At 33.4% G+C, this 6,591-nt stretch overlaps 1 protein-coding gene across 1 annotated transcript in view; it reads right to left on the minus strand.

The window, feature by feature from the left end:
* SUPT3H (SPT3 homolog, SAGA and STAGA complex component) overlaps positions 1-6,591 on the minus strand; it is a 268,160-nt gene that overhangs the window by 221,183 nt on the left and 40,386 nt on the right. The gene's annotated exons all lie outside the window — the stretch shown is intronic.

Consider the following 6,591-nt stretch of genomic DNA (forward strand, 5'->3'; position numbering starts at 1 on the left):
TTGAACTTAACAGATTTCATTCCTAAATCTACCTACTTCCTAATGTACTGAAAGCATTTGGAACAAGTATAAATGTGAAGTCAGGACAAATGTGCATTGCTTAATTACACTTTGCAAGGCAAGAGTTGACTATAAAATCCTTCAACAAAAATTATGAATAACATGAACACACAGCTATAATATTTCAACCTGAATCTCTATTGAAGCTTCAAAAAATTAGTTTCTATTTTTCCCTAGTGCAAATACTGTGAGGTAATTTTACAACTGCAGTTTGAAATCTGCAATTGCAATTAGTAAAATAAATGAAAACTCTATAAGCAGCAGTGAAACTGGCATGCAACTTAAAAACTGTCATGAATATTGCCTAAAAATACGCTTACAATGACTATTTTAAAGGCTGTGTGTGGTCTTACCCATATATTCTGGCAAGATGCAGTTTCTCCAACCACAGCTAGAGTCATCCAAAAGCAGTGGCACTGGAGAGTCTCTGTCTCACCTGTCAAAGTTGAAGAACGCTGTTCAGCAGACCACCATGAGTCCATGGATAGGATCCATGGCATTGCAGCAGCTGTTCTTGATAAGGTTCCTTTAACTATAGAGGAAATCCTTTCATAAAAGAATCACACTTAATGTGTGTGTTCTAGCACCCATGCAGAAATACATGATTGCACAGAGAGAAAGGAGGGAAAAAAAAAACCCTAGCCGGTTACAGTAATTATCCTCTAGCTGGATATCAGCTAATTTATTAACATATATCAAGCAAATAGTTGGAGAGACATGAAGATACTTTCTGCATCACTTATCTTATTAAAATAATTTGATTGTCAAGTAACATGATGTTAGAGGCACAAGATTTATTAATTTTAAAAGGATTTCTTTGTTCTCATCCTAAATAAAAAAATATTTCAAACTGATGAAAATAGTTTTAATTGGTTGTGGATAAACTGTTTTTCCTTATAGCAAAATAAAACAAACCCAAAGTAAACAATCACAAAATACTAAAAACTTAGCCTGAATAACCTATCTGTGAATATTCCTATCTCATACCAGCCTCTGTCCATTCTGCAATTAGATAGTATTTATGCAGGTGCTAAATTAATGTTTAAAAAGTGCAACTTACTTTTTTTTTAGGTATGTGTGGCTATTATCAAAAAACAATTCAGTTCTCCAGCTACGAAAATTCCTATACTTTAATTATGGGCAGTAGTCATTCCACTAAGCAAAAAGCTCTAGAGAGATTACTTGTATTTTCCTGCAATATATATTTTTAGAGTACTAACTAGCATAGTTTGGGTATTATTTTTCTTTGGTTTTGTCAGTAGCATGTTTGAAATAAATTTTATTAAGTGGTAGTGTAAGTAACATTGCATTGTGGGTAGCAGTTTCCTGTTTTAACCTAGCCACATCCTCAACTGTTATGTGAGACAAGTTTCCCATATTTTGTGCAAAACAGACTTTTTTTCTTCAATGAAAAATGAGACTGAAGGAGCAAAAAGCGATAATGGTTTAAGTTACTAAAGATAATGGTTTGTTATATTTAAATACAAGCTATGCTAACATACTGCACAGTACTATAGGATAAAACATTTCTTAAGGGCAACAGATAGGAAAAAAACATTTTAGTACTATTTTCTATAACATATTAATAGCATACAAAGTGTTTTAGAACTTATTCGTTCCTATAGTGGTTCTTTGAGGCAGAGATATTAATATACCTTTTGTGCCATTAGAGCTTCCTAAGGCTGATGAGAAAATGGCTTGGCACAATCAGTGTGCAGAACCACATCTTCTATAAAAGATAAAATGCTTCTCACTAGCATTGAACATTGTTATTAAAATACCAGTTGATAAAAAACCTAAGTACCTACTGCAGGTGAAATAAACGTACAATCATTGCATGTATGACTATGTTTCCCTTTTCCTAACACCACACAGATTAGTCTTCTGATTTCTGATAAAAATGGTTCCTTTCCCTTGGAGTCTGTTATGAGGGAGACTCTCCTACCCCTGTCAAATAAAGCAGAAGACAGGTTGGGGATTTTTTTCTAACTTTACTCACACAAAAGCTGTTGAGAAGCAAGTTCTCAACAATTCCTAATGAGGCTTAGTTACTTTAAGGCTTTCTCAAAAATTCCTGTTTCTTTTCTAATAGGTTGTGACAGATGATCAAGGATTACTCTAGGGAAACCTACATGTTCTGAACTACAGCTCCTAGCAGCTCTAAACAACACTGCCATTGTTTAGGGTTACTGGGAACTGTAGCCCAGCAATACCTGGATGACCACAGTTTTCCTAAACCTGATCTAGGACCTTGTATGTCCTCTCCCAGTCACAGCCCCAGCCTTTCCCAACTAGGTGTCCTCCGGAGTTGTTAAGAGTACTTTTGTTTTTAACCGATTCAAAAACAAGTAACACTATTAACCCAAATTGGAGAAGACTGATCTAGATCTCCCTCCATAGCAACAAATTCATTTAACATTTAAGCAAACAGTAGCCACTGCCTCCACACTTCTTCTATAAATCTCATTCTGTCCAGCACACAACAGTTGGAGACAGCTCTAGCAGGCAATCAACCTATTTCCCATCATAGGTTTTCTGTCTGTAGCAGAGAAAAGCTTGAAAAAAGGGTTTTGTGAGTACTTTTTCCACGGCTGGTTCAAAATTTCATAATGATGTTTTCCTTTTCTTTTCAGCCATATTCTTGGAGGTTTCCACATCAGCAGGAAGATCTCAAAAGGGAGAAGTCTTCCTGCATTACTTTAATGAGCTACAACTCCATCCTAAATTATACTCTGAAAACAGAAGAACCGATTAAGCATCCTCTTTTGTCCAACTGAAAATAATTTTGGTATCTGCAAAAAGAAGATATATTACCTTGTAGTAGGAGATGAGGCAAAGAAAAACAATATCAGAAGACAAAAGAGTTATTGTTTGAATAAGCTCTTAATCTATTATAGAGAACATGTTTTAGACATGATTAATCTTTAATTCCAAGTGGCTAAAGTAATGTAGCAAGAAAGCCACTGTGATATTGTGCATAGACCAAAGAAACACAGGGTCAAATCCCCACTTAGCTATGAAACTTGCCAAGTGATTCTGGGCCATTCATTACCTCTCAGGCTAATCTAACTCACACTGTTGCAGCAAAATTTTTAAAAAGGGAACTTCTGGGGAAGCCTCTCTGAGTTTCTTGCAGGTTGCAAGTGTCATTAAATGAAGTCAAAATAGGAAAAGGTTATTAATATATTTACCAGCACTAGGTATACATCCTATGAATTTCTAGACTATTAACTCTTCTTAGATTAAGAATGTTATTCCATATCAAAGAAGAAAATAAAACGTAACAGAATGAAAAAAACACTCCCAGAAAAGGCTTCCAACAATATTTGTTGGAATGCATGGAACACCTTCAAATTTGTCTACTATGTGGTAGAAAGGACTGCAGAGCTCTTAAATGTCATCATTTCTTCAGGCAACTACATATATGAGAAACTACTTCACTGGTAAAGGTAAAAGTGTGTTTGCTTTTTAATGGGAAGCTAGCACTGCTGATGATATTGAAGCTATTTTAAAATTTTAACTTCAAGTTCTGGCAAAAACATGTTGATGCAAAATGCCGAAATACTATAATTATACATGTTATGTTTGAGTGTAGTTTGCTAAATAAATTAAGGGAAGACAATTATAAGATATAAAGTTTGAAGAATGCTAGAATACAAAGAAGAGTGACTTGAAGGCAGGTTATGGAACAAAGTCATGCTGTACAATATTACACCTTTCAAATAATGCAATATTTGACTTTACATTTGATAGGCTCAAACATAAAAGAGCAATGTCTGGAAGTTGGTGAAAACCCATCTAATAGTCGTGTCATTATGTTATTTATTGTGGTGAAACTGGAAACATCATCTATATGCTACCAATGCAAGAAATTCTGTTCAAACCTGTTGTAAAAATAAATGTCTACAGTACAAATAAACTTTCTAAAACATATGCCTTATACTGTACACTCTCCTTAAAAATTTGTGTATGTTCACTTTTAACTATTTCATACAAGTGAAAACTATAGGTTTTGGCTATTTTGTGATTCAAGTGCTTATATAAAGATCACCTTATTTGTGATTTTATAGCAAAATAAATCTGATTACTCAGATTACACTTATGCTTTTTTAATATCAGATGACAAATTTCTCTTACTACAAGTTGGACCAAAATCTTTCCCTATTCATTGCCAAAGACATCTTCTGGCCAATTCAACCCAGAAAACTGAGTATTTATTTTTAGATGAAGAAAAAGATATAAGCAAGAAAAGTTGCTTTTTGCAGGCTTCCTAATGAATTGCAACACCAGGTTCTAAATAGCAGTGTTGTAAGCTGTTAAAGAGATAGCTGTTAATGTTTTCTTCATCATTTTCCTCAGAAATTATGGAAAGTGATGGTTGATTACCATAATTTCTTTGGGAATTCACCTTCATATAGGTCTTTTTCAAACAAAAAGGATCATTATGCATCTCTCCCTCATCTCTCTAGGTACAATTTTAGAGGATACAGATCACAACATTATATTTAAAGACCCATGAGAAATTTTCTTCCCTTTTTAAGTACTGCATTTTTCCATAATTACTGATATGTTGAGAATTCTAAAGAAATCCAATGCAACAAATAAATGCAATACATAACAGCAAAAATTGGTAAAAGAGGTTTATTGTAATCAGATTCACTTCTCCCTACAAGAATTCTGCAGAAAGCTAACTTAATAAAGAAATATCACTATGAGGAAAATAACACACTCAATTTTGAACTCATAGTAATAGTAGATATACTATATCAAAGGAAATATGAAGAAATTTATTCAAAATACATCAAAATACATCAAATAAGGTTAGGGAAAATATTTAAGATTGCCAGAGTATTGTAAGAACTTAGATTTCTGTAATATCAAGATATAAAAGGAAATCTAAGTTAAACTTATTTAGCCAAAAAGTCAACTAAAATATCTAGATTTTATCCCAAATTTGTTATTTTAAAGACAGTATTTTTAAACAAATTCTTCACTTACCAATTTTTTCAGCCAAGGAAATTATATTCATATGTAAACTGATGCTTATGAATTAAATTTGATCATTAATACAGTAAGCCTGTAGGCTTATCTGGGAGGGTCCTATTGGACGGGGGGGGGGGGTACTTCTATGTAGATTTACAGTCTTATGCATGCCCAATAGGTCTTACTTCAGATATTCATAGGAACGCACTGTAACAAATACAAATCTAAAATCTAAAATTGCTATTACATTAAAATTACAAAATCCCATCACATGACAGAATTAATTGACATAAATTTGTATTTTTGTTTCTTCTGATTACTTTATTTATGTACCACCATTCAGATTTTTTAAACGTACAGCATATTTCTTCTGCACACTAATAGATTTAAGAGAGGGGAAGTAGGAGATAACTGAACATATACAGAATTTAGGAATATTAATGTTATGGAATTCATAAACAGATATTAAAGATACAAAAATGCAGTCAAATACATTTTTTAAAAATTAAATGTTTACATTACTTTTTTCTCTAAGCTTACTTTATCCTCTGTATTTGTTATTCCCCACATCCCTTATGCTTTATAGGTGTACATAGAATCCTTTCCTGCCATTTTTACTGTTTACTTGGAATTCAGTTGAAGAAAAAGGACAACATTCTGTGCATCTCAGTAATTTAAAATGGAAATACTAGAAAAAATGTTTAGTACTTTGCTAAACTACTGTTACTAAAGCTATTAATATTGAGACCCAATGGTCTATGGCCATATTAACAAGATTACCCATAGAAACATAGGATTAGTGCCAGGGATTAGGCAGTTTCTGAAAGATGTTTTCAATTTTGTCCAAAACACAAATAAGCAAATAATGCTAACACACAATGTCTGTGCACAATATTCTCTAGTCTATACAGCATGTTGCAATTTATTCTAAGGCCTAAATTACAGACAGAACACCAGCTTCGTTTTAACTATGTGCACTAATAACAGTTAAAGCTTTTGATAATTGTATTTTAACGCACTTTAAAAGGCCATATAAATTTATATGACAAACTGCCTAAGCAATGCATATGAATCAGATTTATGTTTCATTGCAAATAAAGCATCCCCCATTGGCCTTTGAAAACTGCTTATGCAGAAATCTCTCCCTGAACATTCAGTAAGTAATGTTTTGTTTCTAACAGAACACATTAAATATATAATTGTTTAACATTAACTACCAGAACAGTTATCAGAATCCAGCACAGTGTGTCCTCCTCCTAAAATATGCAAGTAAGTCACACTATAGAGATGACAGGTTCTCTATGAAACAGAAAAGGCTGAATATAATTGCCTTTAATGTTCATTACAGAAAGCTGCCAGCTAGCTTTAGGAGCACATAATGTAGGCAGACATGATTTAAGGAATCCCCAGACTAACACTTCGGTGACAGCCAATTACAGCCCCAAAAACACAGCCCCAGTAGGCAGTCTGCTAGGAGAACTTGAGGTAAGGTAAAGTTTCTCACAATGAGTTACAGATTCACAAGCTCAGGAAGACAAGAAGAAAAAG

The sequence above is a fragment of the Candoia aspera genome, chromosome 1 (assembly GCF_035149785.1).
Source record: "Candoia aspera isolate rCanAsp1 chromosome 1, rCanAsp1.hap2, whole genome shotgun sequence".
Classification (NCBI taxonomy): Eukaryota; Metazoa; Chordata; class Lepidosauria; order Squamata; family Boidae; genus Candoia; species Candoia aspera.